This window comes from Diceros bicornis, chromosome 19, assembly GCF_020826845.1.
Source record: "Diceros bicornis minor isolate mBicDic1 chromosome 19, mDicBic1.mat.cur, whole genome shotgun sequence".
Classification (NCBI taxonomy): Eukaryota; Metazoa; Chordata; class Mammalia; order Perissodactyla; family Rhinocerotidae; genus Diceros; species Diceros bicornis.
The window spans coordinates 8,745,697-8,760,204 of record NC_080758.1 but is presented as its reverse complement, the minus strand read 5'-3'; the positions used below and the strand labels follow the sequence as shown (position 1 = coordinate 8,760,204).

General features: G+C 47.4%; 1 protein-coding gene across 1 annotated transcript in view; it reads right to left on the bottom strand.

Annotated features, from left to right (window-relative positions):
• The window catches only part of BCAS1 (brain enriched myelin associated protein 1), a 109,639-nt gene extending 103,102 nt beyond the window's left edge, over positions 1–6,537 (bottom strand). Inside the window, exon 1 of the mRNA XM_058562448.1 lies at positions 6,191–6,537. The gene's annotated coding sequence lies outside the window, so the exon portion shown is untranslated. The remainder of the gene's footprint in view (positions 1–6,190) is intronic.
• Between the last annotated feature and the right edge of the window lie 7,971 nt (positions 6,538–14,508).

Below are 14,508 nucleotides of genomic sequence, written 5' to 3'. Positions count from 1 at the left end.
GAGAATCAACTGAGGAACCTGGCAGCACTTTTGATTCATAGGATCCTGTCACCAAAAAGTCGGGTAGGAGCCCTGGATCTGTATTTTTAGCAAGTGCACAGGTAATCCTCATCATCAGGCACATATGGGAAATACCATGATGGGGACCACCTGTCCAGGTTGCACAGATGGGAGTGAGGGTGTTCCGGAATGCGGGACTTTTCTGTTAAAACCAGCAAACTCCTGGGCAAACCAGGATGAGTGGATCACCCTAGAAGCCGGCTCAAGGACTCTGTGAGGCAAGGACTCTTTATCCCCATTTAACAGACAGCAAAACTGAGGCTCAAGGAGGTTCAGACAATAATTCCTGTCGGCGATATTTTCTCCAGTCTCTGACAAATGAGAAAACTAAATCAGATAAGGAGTTTTTCATCCAGAAAAACATCTTCATTTGAGATAGCTAGCTTTTATTTTGAAAAAAACCGAAGTTTGAAGGTGATGTCAAAATGCCCTTTCTTTCGTGAACTGATGGTGTTAGTTGTTTTGTTTTTATGACCTTCTTTGACATTAAGCACAAGCTGCCATCTGGCAGGGGGTTTTGTTTTCAAAATTAGACTCGTGTGTGAGGTCTTAGCATTTTGAGAAGGTGGGGTGAGCCTTTTGCTGGGGGTTGCTCAGATGAGAAAGTCCCTCTACTTCTCCACGTCCCGGCTGTGCTCCGGAGACCGGTCCTCAACCTGGGCTGCACGTTAGAATCATCCGTGCAGATTTAAATCCCTGAGCCCAGGCCCCAGCCAGACCCATTCCATCAGACTCTCCGGGGTGGGGCCTGGCATCGGTATGTTTTCAAGATCTCTAGGTGATTTCCATGCCAGCCGAGGCCGAGAGCCGCTGTGTGGGATATTTCGGGGTGAGCGAGCGTCCCCTGGGACAGTGATCTTTCTCAAATGCTGCCTCCCCTGACTCAGAGAACCAGGCTCAGAATTCTCAGATGGGGGAAAGGACTCAGCTTCAGGGCCGACAAATTACCGGCAGCCCGGTCATCTGAAAATGTTCACAACCCTTCCAGGGCGCGCCCTTGTGGGCCCTCTGTTCTGTCAGCCTGCAAATCAAGAGAAACCTCCTGGGTCTCCAGCTTTCCTTCCCCGAGAATGGGCGTGCAGGGCACGCTCGCTCCTGCACAGCCTCCCTTTCCCCTTGGCTGTTAAGTCAGCAGGTCTGCCCCACGGGAGGAGGGCGGAGGGGCTGCCAGAGTGGGGAGCAATCAGTCTCTCCTCCTGTCTGGGCACCCCCTCTCTCTCCTCGAGAAAAAGAGCTCTGGACGGAGACGGGGCCCCACAAATCCCACGACGGTGAGGCTCTGGGCACGGCGCTGGGCCCTCTGAACGCATTTTTCTTGTGGAAAGTGGCAGTATTCACGATGATGACAATAACAGCATGTCTGGAGTGTTTTCTATGTGCTGTGCACTACTGATTTGTGTGTGTCGACTTCACGTGGTCCTTTGCGACAACGCTTTGGGTTAGACACTATTATTTTCTCAATTTTCTGATGAGAAAATGCGGCACGGAGAGGTTGTGGCCCTTACCCACAGTCCTCATCCATCCCAGTGTCATGGGGGAGGGGATGGGGTAGACACGTGCTGGCACCGAGCGGGTGCCCACAAGTGGTAGTAAGATCTATGTGTGTATATATAATGTCTAAGGTGTTTGGTCCCAGTTATTCAGGACTATATATTTATATTTCATATTTTAGTTTTTGTCATATTCGTTGATGAGTTACATTATTATGTTGAAATGTTCTCTTTAGAAATATGTTCCACTCTGTTTTTCTGACTCACCATAACTTGAGAGCAGTGTTTCTCAAACTGAGGGTGATTTTGCCCCCCAAGGGACATTTGGAAATGTCTGGAGACATTGTTGATGGTCACGACTCAGGGTAGGGGGCTGCTACTGGCATCCAGCGGGTAGAGGCCAGAGACGCTGCTCAACATCCTACAGTGCACAGGACAGCCCCACCACAGAGAGTGAGCTGGCCCCAAATGTCACTAGTGTGGAGGTTCAGGGACCCTGCTCTAGGGGTGGGACTTCTTGATTATCTCCTCACGTTTACAGTCTAGTGTCCCCTAGGGACCTACATTTCTGAAGAGCGGGTTAGAGAACTAGTCCATGGTGGTGCAACAGAGCAATCCTTCCCGCCTGGGTTCATATGCTGGCTCAGAACGGCTGTGTGCATAAGCTTCAACTCCCCATCTGCACAGGTGAGGGGTAGACAAAGGACCATAATAGATCCATCCTCATCAGCGAAGATGTAAAGGGTGTGGTCCATGCCATGTTTAGCCCACTGGCTGGTGCACAGCAGTTGAAGAATAAAGATTAGCTATTATTGTAAGTGGTAAATAAAATGTGTTGTACTTTGTTAATAATTATACCTAGTATTTCTGCAGAGCCTACTCTATGCCAGGCATTGCCCTAATGGCTTTCCTGTATTAACTCATCACATCCTCATAAGGACGTCATGAGGCAGGTACTTTTATTGTCCCCTTTTTGCAGATGCAGAACCCGAGCCTGGGAAGCTTAAGATCATGCTATGAATTGAATTGCTTCCCCCTCCAAATTCACATGTTGAAGCCCTAACCCCTGTATTTGGTGACAAGGCCTCGAAGGAAGTAACTAAGTTTAGAGAAGTTGTAAGGGTGGGGCCCCGATCCCGTAGGATTTGTGCCCTTATAAGGAGACACGTGAGAACATGCTCTCTCTCTCTCTCCACCATATGCGGATGAAAGCAGACTGTGAGGAAGAGAGCTCTAACCAGAAACTGAATCGGCCAGGACCTGGATCTTGAACTTCCCAGCCTCCAGAATTCTGAGAAAATAAATATCTGTTGTTTAAGCCACCCCAGTCGATGGTATTTTTGGTATGGCAGCTCGAGCTGATTAGTGCAGATCATCTGCTAGTAAGTGGGAGAATCACGACTTAACTCTTGGCAGCCTGGTGCCAGAGTTCAACTCTTAAGTTTCTCCTTCCTTACCTTCTACTGTCTCCTCTGCCATAGAAGTTATGCTATATTTTGTTAAATATTTGTATGTCATGTAATGCAACATAGAATGTAAAATATTTATTGCGTATCTGCTTTTGCAATAAGAAATTAAAATTATAGCTAGTCAAGGAACGTGGTCTGAACTAAAGTGAGGAAGGCAAAATTGAAGAGTAATTGATAATTTTTGTAGAGATTTAGCACAAGGGCTTGGCAGTAGTCAGGTGAGAAAATGTGCGTTCTTACTAAACTATTTATTTTTCTTGTCACTGTTATGATCCCAGTGGCTCCGTGTGCCGGTCCCCGAGTGAGTTGGCCGCTCTGGAAGTTCTCCTCGAATTCTTCCTCTTTTACATCAATGACTGGTGTTCATGTTGCCTCATTTTAGTTACAGGTTAACAGTAAGCCCTCCTCCTGATCAAACACCACACACGATGCAAGCTGCCTGGAGAAAGCATTTCTGCGGCTGCCTGGCCAGCAGGCAACTAAATGACTGTCAGATGGAAGGGGGAGGTCTCGAAGGGTGGAATGGTGACAGAATTAGTCACTGAGTAAACAGAAACACCTTTGATCAATGCAATGGAATGTAGGCAAACTGCGGGCCCTGCTCACCACCCAGTTGAGGACAATGCCAACATGGCCAGGCTGGCACACCCAGCAGAACAAGCCCTCTGCCCCCCAGCTCCAAAGGCAAGGTCAATACCTATAAAGAGAACAGACCTGCTCTGCCGTGTCCCGCGGTCCTGCATCTCCCGGAGTTCCCTGGCACAGGGCTGGGAACATGGCAGATACTATGAGGGCCGCCATGGGCAGTGGTGCAGGTTGCCTCCTGCACGAGGGGGCACATGAGGACTGAAATCTGTCCTTCGCTGTGCTCCCCAAGCCCTGCCCCCTGTGTGGACTGTGTGGGTCCAGCGGAAGGGGCGCCTTTATCCAAATCACGCTGGGTGTTTTAAGAATGGTTGGTAATTGATGTCTTGCTGTTGGAACACTCAGTTGTGTTTGTATAAATGGTCGATGTTCCTAGAAGGCTTGGAGCTCACTCTCGTATTCTTAGCGTTGCACCAAACACCCTTAAGCTGATAACAATAGCAGCAACATTAACTCAAGACTTACCGTGAGCCAGGCAGGGCCAGGACCAGGGTAAAGCCCGAGAGGCACCAGGTGCCAAATGCAAGGAGCCATCCTGCTCAGGGTTGCAGGTGCAGACTCGGGAACTGAGAGTGAGCGCCTCCCTGCATTTTGCCCCCAGGTGCCTCGCTTGCTTCACCCTAGGCCTGGCCTGGGCAGGCACTCGACTTGCGTTGCTTCCGTTTTTCCCTTTCAGCGGCCCATTACACAGATAAAGAAACTGAGGCTTGGTGATGCAATCCCTTCACCCCTAGAATGTAACTCCCTGAGGACAGGCACTTTCTGGTGCTGCGTGCACACAGCGAGTACTCAGTTCACATCTGTTGATGAAATGGATAAAGCAGAGTAACCGTCCCCGGCTCAGAAGGCTATGAAGAGGCAGAGCTAGGGTTTGAACCTGGGTCCACAGGACTGAGGGGCTCAAATCCTTCCCGGCTCCCTGGCCCAGCTCTGGGCAGCAAGAGAACCTGCCGACACTGAGACAATCAACAAACGTTGAACACCGAGGCTGCATGGAGTGCTGTGTTGACCCTCCCTAGTTCTTTTCCGTCCCTCTCCCTGTGCATCTCTTGTCATCGAAACCAGCCAGGGTGGGCTCTTACAGGCCCATTGCTCTCCTGAAACATGTGCGTCTTTTCTAAAAAGACAACCCTTCCAGAGTTTCAGAACTCTTTGGAAGAAAGTATCCTCCGAGATTCGAAGCATTGGCTTGTTCCCCCCACCTCCCTTAAATTGGAAACTGCTTTAGGTGCCCCCTCTCCGGGCATTTGTTTAGGGAGAAAGCACAATATATACACCCCAGGACTCGAACACGCAATCATAGCAGAGCCTGGCCCAGATGAGGGGGCGGGGGCTCCGGTGCAAAATTTAAGGAGGATCCAGAAAAGTCAGCCGTCAAGGTGAATAATATATTTTAACACAACATTTTAAAAAACCAAAAAGAATGCTGTTACAAATCCTGTCTTTGCTTAACATGTTATTTGGTTCATCGTGGATGTATTGGCATTGCTTTAAAATTTTTAAAATATTGCCTCAAGATATAATTTATCTCGATGACTGAGTTTTTGGTGTCTCAAATTCTGTGCCCAAGTCGAGTACCTCACTCATCTCATTCAAGTCCCGGCTGTGACTGGATCCAGGACCACAGCTTCCTTTCAGTGAAGCCTGCTCGGAGTCCTGCCCCCTCCTCCCAGCCTCATCTTCCTGCTTGTAAAATGGAGTTAGTGACAACAACAAAAATAACAGCTAATATTTATTAAGGGCACAGGTGTGCACATGTATTTGTCCCCTCAGCCCACATGGACATCACTTCAGTCTCAGTGCTATTATTACACCCATTTTACAGATGAGGAACTTGAAGCCCAGAGGGGTGAGGTAACCTGGCCCAGGGCACCCCGCCTGCCCGTGGTGGGGCTGAGACTGGCTCCGGGCACCCAGCCTCTAATCACTGTGACAATTCAGGGCAGGAAGTGGAGTTGCAGAGGGCAATGCAAATTTCTGGAGTTGTGGAGCTAGGATCTGAACCCAGCACCTATCTCAAAGAATAGTTTTGAATGTAAATAAGACAATTGATGTAAAGAGTCAGATTCCCAACGGCACTCACGGAGTCCTGCTCCCTGTCTCCTCCACTCCCTTAGACGATGCCCCTCGGTTCAGATTCAAAATCGGCTTTACTGTGGGGGATTCTTGTCCTGAGAGGGGTACCCAAATCGCATAGCATACCCATCCATCCGCTACCTTTTCCCCAAGTTTTGCACTTGAAATGATCCCCAATGGTTCCATGCAAATAGGGATTATTTCTGTTACTTTGTACCTGACACTGCACGTTGTCATTTAATCCTTGTACAACCCTTTTAAACAAGGCTATCTTTGGGTCCATTTCACAGATGGTGAAACTGAGGCTCACACACACCCAAGGCCATACAGTGAATCAGTATCAGAGCTGGGGTCAAACTCAACCCTCTCTGACCCCTAGTTGCTGCATTTCACTGCCTGCTGCAAACAACAAACCCTCACGCCAGGCCTAAAGGATCTGGAAGCGGTTACCTGTTGAGCCCCTGGTGGGAGTGTCTTCAGTCCCCTGGTGTCCCCTGAGCTGCTCCTGCTCAGGGTGCCGTGTCTCCAGCTGGCGCTGCCAGTACCAGGCTGTCAACTGTGCCCGGCTCCCTGCCCTTCGCTTCCTCGTCCGGAGCCAGCTGGCTGAATACACAGAGCAGGGCAAACACAGCTGGGGTGGGGCCCTCCTCTCCCCTGCCCGGCCTCCAGAAGCAGGTTCTCTTCCTGGATTCGGGGGCTGTCCTCACCTCTCCAATAAAAACCCAACACCTGGTTTCTCTCGCGCTATTGCCTCCCTGGCACTCCAAGCATCCCGTCAGGTGCCCCTCACCCACTGCGGCTGCTCCGGTGGACCTGGGGAGCTAATTACCTTTCCCAGTAACCGTGGGTGATGGTCAGAGCAGGGAAAACACGTTCTGTAGGATTCTGCAGCTCTGTCTGCCTTTCACCGTCATTCTGTCCAGAACACCACCTCCACCACCCCCTAGCCACCTAATTGGAAAGAAATAGCGTCTCGCCCACTGCACCACCCCCAGTCGCGTAAACATCACTCCCCAAGGGCTTTGGCCACCGGAAAGCAGGTAACCTAAGGGCGGCCTATTGCTGCGGAGACTGAGCATGACATTGGAAAGGGCATTCTTTTTCTCTCCAGGCTAGCAATTCGAGACAGGCTGTTTATTTAATTTCAACAAGGATATTTATTAAAGTGTCTCACAAGGACATATGCAATACAGTAGGAGAGCATAAATTAAAAATTACAAAAGAAGATAGCAAAACCAGAGTGGGTACGTCCATGGGACCAGGATCATCCATAAATGTGCATGTTGATTTACAGACTTGTAGGAAGGCTTCACAGATGTGGCTTTGAGCTTCCCGATAACCAATGCAAAAAGGGAAACATGCTAAGTTATACTAGTCAGTGTTCTTGAGAAAACATTCAGGAGAAATGCAAAGTAGTAATTACTGTGGCTTTATTCATTAATATGTTCACCCAAGCACCCACCATGACTACTTGTTGCGCACCAGGCTATATATAGGCCTGGGTTTAGAGAGGTGAGGAAAAGACTCTGTTCCTCCCCTCCCTGGGCTCATTGTAATTGAACACAGAGTCCTACAAATAAACACAGAATCACAGAGTGTGAGCCTCATTATGAAACAAAAGCCAAGGCAGCTAAGAGAGAGAAACAGGGAGAGCCAGGGAAGGCCCCTTTCAGAAAGCAACATTTAAGGGACAAAAATACTATTTAAATACTGAATTCACAATCAGATGCATCATAATTAGGGCTATAAACTCGATTCCTGCTCAGCGCTGTGCACTTAAATCTGGACTGTAATGAAAGTCAATTATTAAGCAGCTGTCCCGCACACACACTGTGCCAACGGAAGCACAGAGGCAGGCCGGCCTGGAGGCTCAGGAGCTGGGGCTGTGGCCCTGGGTTCAGATCTCAATTCCCACAGACCAGCTGTGTGTCTATGAGCCGGCCGCTTTCCTCCCTATCTCTGCCGGCCTTCCTGGGCTGAGTGCCCTTGTGTTTACTTTGTGCTTGTTTTTATATCCCTGACTGCTAGCAGCCTGCAATATGAGACGGCTGTGTCCCTGCCGTAGAGAAGGCGGCTGACAAACACTTCCTGATTGGACTGGCTCCCTCTTAATTATTTGTGACAATGACTGCCATGTGGATGGCATTTAACTCTTTGCAAAGCATTTTGCCTCCATCCGTCTCAGTGACGACCACACTGTAATTAGGATTTTTGCACCCATTTTACAGAAGAAGAATATGAGGTTTAGGGAGATCTGTGACTTAGTGCATAAAGGAGCATCACCCAGGTAGGGCGCTTAGCAGCGTGTGGGGCATATTGCAGACTCCCATCAAGTGTGGCCTGAGTCAGCAGTAGCAGAGGAAGCAGGGTCGGCCACGTGATTTCAGGACCCACGGCAAAAGGAAAATGCGCAGCCCTTGTTCTAAAAGCGGGGACAAGGACTGGCAAAGAGACTAAAATATGAAGCTTTTCCTTTCACCCATGGTCTCTCTCTCTCTACCTGTCTTGTATTTTATTTGCTATTCAAAGTCATTCTAAGTAAATAAAAATTGAAATTTTAAATTATTAACGTGAATTTTACCATTCATCCTTATATTGTGTGATACCGGTTTTAAATGCAACGGACTCATGTGCAGAATCCCCCAAATCACACAACTCTGTGTATTTTGTTCTACTAAAACAGAGGAAACGCTGCATGGAACAGACTCACCTGTTTTCCTCTCACTTCTAGATCCTCACCTATATTCTACCACACTCTCTACCTCCAGTTTATTGGTGAGTCAGGAGGGGTTGAAAGGAAAAGAAACTGCCCTATGTTTCCCTTTCTCTGTCATCATTCTCAGCACATTGGTTATCACAGGGAGGTAACGTGAGGAAGAGAACACGATGCGGTTCTTCTGTTGTCCATGTTTCTACAATGTGTTGCCTTCTTTCCGCGTTTGAGATGATTTCTGATTTGAATGGAAAGCGCGGCCCTTCAGGACTGTCAGGGCCCCTACAAACTCAGTTGCAGGTGTAACACCTTACTTTATACTCACCTGGAGGCCTGCTGACCATCCACCCATCGTGAATCGCCTGCAAGTGTCTGCCCGTGGGGTGTCATGAGTGCCTTCTGTGAACGGGACGGTGATGAGCAGTGGACACGTGTATTGCACATATGTCCTCTGCTCACGCACATGCCTCATTGTCCCATCAGATTTTTTTCTTTCAAAGATTTTCTCTTTTTAGAGTCATCTTAGGTTCACAGCAAAATTGAGAGGAACGTATGGAGATTCCCCAATACTACCTGCTCCCACACACGCACAGCCTCCCTCATGAGCATCATCCCCCAGCAGATGGTACATTTGTTACATCAGTGAACCTACATCGACACATCACAATCACTCAAAGTCCCTAGTTTACATTAGTGCTCACTCTTGGTGTTGTACCTTTTATGGGTTTAGACCAGTGTATAGTGACACATATCCATCATTACAGCATCATAGAGAATAGTCTCACTGCCCTAAAGGTGCTCTGTGCTCCCCCTGTTCATCCCTCCCTCCCTACTAACCTCTGGCAACCACTGATCTTTTCACTGTCTCCATAGTTTTGCCTTGTCCAAAATGTCATCTAGTTGGGATCATACAGTATGTAGCCTTTTCAGATTGGATTCTTTCACTTAGTAATATGCATTTAAGGTTCCTCCATGTCTTTTTGTGGCTTGATAGATCATTTCTTTTTAGCACTGAATAATATTTCATTGTCTGGAGGGACCAGTTTCTTAATCCATTCACCTACTGAAGGACATCTTGGTTGCTTCCAAGTTTTGGCAATTATGAATAAAGCTGCTATAAACATCCGTGTGTAGGTGTTTGTGTGGACAAGAGTTTCAACTCCTTTGGGTAAATAGCAAGAAGCATGACTGCTGTGTCGTACGGTGAGAGTATGTTTAGTTTTATAAGAAACAGCCAAACTGTCTTCCAAAGTGGCTGCACCATTTTGCATTCCCCCAGCAGGGAATGAGAGTTCTTGTCGCTCCACATCCTCACCAGCATTTGGTGGTGTTAGTGTTCTGGATTTGGCCATTCTAATAGGTTGTCCCCTCAGATTTTACTTCCACAACACAAATTCAAAGATAAAATTATTATGAAGTTCAAGACAGTGACCGCAGAGCGTTAAGCCAGGGCCCTGGCTGTGGCGGCAGTGCGTTCTCAGGCGTGTGAGCTTCTTGGTGGAAGAGTTTTCTTCCTAGTGCCCACAGGGCAGGAGTTCACTAAGAACAGAGTTTCTCTCGGCCATATGTATTTTAGGTTGTGTTCATCGTCACATCTCCTGACTTGGATGGGCTCTTAATCTTCTGGCTTTACGATCTCCACCCCTCTTCAAATATTGACGAACTCGTGAAGTCCTCAGCTCCTGTTATCAGCTGCGTTCCTGGAGCCTGGGCTGGAGCTGGTCGCCGTGCCGAGAAGAGTCCTTGGAAACCTGAAATCTGGTCTCTCCCGCAGCCCTTTCCGGGCCTCCCCCACCCATCCTTGCACGCCCTCTGTCCTCCTGCATGCAGGCGACTCACTCTGAGCCAATGTCAGCCGTGTTTTTGATCATTGAGCCAGAGGGGGGCATGACTCAGACGTTACAGTGTGGTCATGCACGTCCACCTGCTTCGGCTGAGACAGTAAATCTAGTATGCACCTTTGTCTTTTTGTGTCCACTCATGTCTTGGCGTTTTTCAGATCACTTGCTTGTACATTATCCCATGTACTCCTTATGATAATGCTGTGACATAACAAGTATCTGTTTGGGTAAGGAGGAAACAGAGGCTCAGAGAAGACAGATGTCTTGCCCCAAATCAAATCGTGGGCAGATGTTGGATTCAGTCTCTCAAGGCTAAACTCAGGGCCCAGGCTTGGTTAGGAACCCAGGCTCTGGAGTCACGCAATCTGAAAAAGAATCCTGGCTTCAGCAGCTGATTAGCTAGGTGCCCTTGGGCAAGTGCCTTGCCCTTTCTGTGCTTCAGTTTTATCATCTGTAAAATGGGGATATTGGCAGCACCCAAGTCACAGAGTTGCTGTGGGAATTAAATGAGATAATTCACAGAAATCACTTAGCACAGTACTCGGCATGTAGTATGCTTAGTAAAATGACAAAGCTGCTAAGGTGTAGGGTTGGGATTTAAACACATACCATCTGACTTCAGGACCTGCACTCTCAACAGCTAAATTTTCAATCTGCATGTATATAATATATATATACACACACATAAATAAACAAAAACCCCAAATACCTATAGTTAAAAGAGAAAGAAAAAACAGTGACAAACCCACATGTAACCTAGAAACCACGCGCAGACTGCACTGAGTATTGATCACTTGACTATGCTTATCTGTTTGACATCTCTGATTCTTTGAGTCATATTTTCAATGTAAGCAATATTTTGGGAACTACACTGATGCCTTCTCATGCCCCAGGGAGACAGCCTAATCCTCTGACTCTCATTGGGATGTGAGAAGACTTGGCAAAGAACAGGCCGGGGAGCCCTGACTTCAGTTAGAGCACAGTTTCTTATTCACTTCAGTCCCTGCCCCAGAGAAGGAGTGGGGTTTACATGGCTGTCGCCCGCAATGGCCACATCTGCCATTTCCCCTAATCCCAAACCATGCTTTCCATCATTTAGTGCTATTTGTGGGCCTCCAGGAGGGACTGACAATTAGCAGAGTGGTTCAGAGCAGGGCCTGGCATCAGACCCCAGTATGGGTTCTGGTTCATGCTTCCAGGCTGTGCGAAATCGACCACGTGCATCTCCTCACCTAAAATAAGAGCAGTAATGTCTACCCTGAGGGTTGTTTTGAGGATCAAATGAGGTGAAGAAAGAAACCCCATGCCTAGATGCTGGCCTCCAGTGAGAGTTCAGTCAGAGCTACCTGTGGTTACTGTCTATCACTGACACCAGGGGGATGAGGAAGACCTTGACACAGCCACATATTCAGAGACTAAATTTATCTTCCCTGCTATCATGCACCTTCTTTTATTGCAAAAATAGTATCTTATTTGCATTCGTAACCCAAGTGCTTAGCCGAATGCCCACGTGAAGTTGGTGCTTGCCTCATTGTTAAGTGACTCGTGGCGTGTTGAATACGGTAGGGTACAGGCTGTACTTAGGTTGGATCCTGGTTCTGCCTCAGACTTGCCACGTGAATGTGGGCGAGTTCTTTAAACTCGCTGGGACTTAGTTTCCTCACTGTCAAATGGGGATGGAATGCCTAATGTATATAAAATCACAAAATCACACACTGCCTGGTACATGACTGGTGATTGTACCAGTAGACGGTGGCTCCTGTTTATTATCATCAATATTATTGAGGTATGAAACAAACAACATGGAAAGAGAGAAGCCACCTGTGCTGGTTGACACAGAGCAGCGTTTCTCCACCTTGGCACTATTGACATTTGGGGCCGGGTCATTCTTTGCTGTGGGGCTGCCCCGTGTACTGTAGAACATTTAGCAGCATCTCTGGCCTCCACTCACGAGATGCCAGTAGCACTTCCCCAGTTATGACAACCCAAAATGTCCCTGGACCTTGCCAAATGACCCCTAGGGAGCAAAATCACCACAGTGGAGAACCACTGGGGTAGGAGAACGGGTGAGAGTTTGGCAGCCCCTTTGTACTTGAAAGCTGAAAACTGAGAAGGATAAGAGGCTTGGAGGATGGAGGATGGAAATTGCAGAGAGGGGGCAAGAGGCAGGGAAGAACATAGCGGGCTCTGGGATTTTCAGGTTGTCCAGTGGCTGGACCATAGGACATTATTCCCATAGTTATTATTATCACTATTTGCACCAGAGAATAAGGCTGTGAACACGGCCGGGATCAGATTGTGACCTTGACTGTCACGTTAGCAGCCTGGGCGTTACCCTGAAGGGCCACCAAAGGTGTTTACACTGGGGAGGAGTTTGGGGTAGTGGTGCCAGATGCAATAATGAAATTCTGACAGGTGCTGCCACATGGAGGAACCCGGAAGACATTATGCTAAGTGAAATAAATCAGACACAAAAGGACAAATATGCTATGATTCTCCTTATACCCAGAGTAGTCACATTCACGGAGACAGAGAGTAGAAAGGTGGTTACTAGGGGCTCGGTGGCGGGGGAGGGGAGTGGTGGTGGATGCAGAGTTATCGTTTAATGGGGACAGAGTTAAGTTCGGGCAGATAAAACAGTTCTGGATATGGATGGTGGTGATGGTTGCACAGCAATATGAATGTGCTTAATACCAGTGAACTGTACACTTAAAAATGGTAAATTTTATGTTCTGTATATTTTATCACAACAAGAAAATACAGGATGCCTGTTAAATTTGAATTTCAATTAAAGTAATGAATAGTTTTTTTAGTATAAGTATATTCCAAATATTGTATAGGCATAGCAGGAGTGTGTCCCATGCAGTATTTCAGACATACTTATACTAAAGAGTTATTTGTTGTTTATCTAAAGTTCAAATTTAACTGGGGGTCCTGTACTTTTATTTGCTAAATCTGGCAACTGTGATTTGGTGTCATTCCCAAGGATAGACTGGAGGTGAAGGGAAGAGTGGCAGGCAAATTAGCGAGGATGCATTAGCTGCAAGGAGCAAGAAACCTGACAGTGGCTTAGATGTAAGGATGTTTCTTGTTTAATTAAAGGGAAATCCACAGGAAGGTGCTTACTTGGCTGGCATAGCAGCTCAACAATGTCTTCAAGATGGTGTCTTCCGACTCTTAGAAAAGAGTCTCGATAAATGTTAGATATTTTTATTAGATGTGCCTCACTTCTGTGTGGTCCAACATTCTTGGGAGATAGAATTCCTGCCACTTTCAGTTCTAGGTTTGGAAAGAGAGGGACCACATTAGCTTCTATGTGACAGCACTGATGAGAAAGGAGATCTTGACCTCGTAGATCCGAGTCTAGATTTGGGGACACAGCACACTTTTAGAGAGTGGACAGGGTAAGGGAGCTCACCCAATCTAACCCAGCTGATTCTGCAAGACCAGGCTCCAACACCAGCCTCATGGTGGTTTCCCTACCTCCACGCTTAAAGAGAAGCTACAAGGAAGTGAAGGCCAGAAGAGGGGCAGCACAGCCAGGAGAGGCATCGATAAATTGAATGAATCTATACGGACCAGCGTGGAATCAAAACACCACGTTAGACTCCCACAGTTTTAGTCATTTGATTCTTTCTTCTACTCACTAGAATTAAGGGCTTCCCTGCTAAACTCTGTTCTTGGGGGTGACAAGAGGAGAGGAATCTATTTTCTGCCATTTTTCTAGCTTGCCCCAGATTTCACTATGGTGAACATAGGGTAAAATAAACCTATAAATGTTGCCATGTTGTCAGTGTACTCTGCTACAGGGAGACTTCAGTCAGAAAGCTGTTTTAAATTAGAAGCATCTGTAAATATTTCTGCAGGTAGAGTTGGAAATATGGTATTATGAGGTGCTAATAACTTTCCCTCATCATGTGAATTCCCATGGGGTTTTTCTTCTCATAGTGAATGAAATGAAATGCAGAAAATACAGACTCGAGGGCAGGCAGGGGTTTGTCTTGTTTTCTTTTTCTGCTTTCAGGAAGGCGGATGCGGTTTCCTGAGCAGTAGCATCAGAAGACAGCCTCAGTTCTCCTCTCTGGATTCGAGCAAACGTGAGCTACAAGACAGAAGCCAACTTGATGTGGGAGCTTCCAGAATAGAGAAAAGGTTGCACAGAGAGACACAGACAGTCACTGTGTTCACTGTGGCTCTGTGGGTGTAAGAGGCAT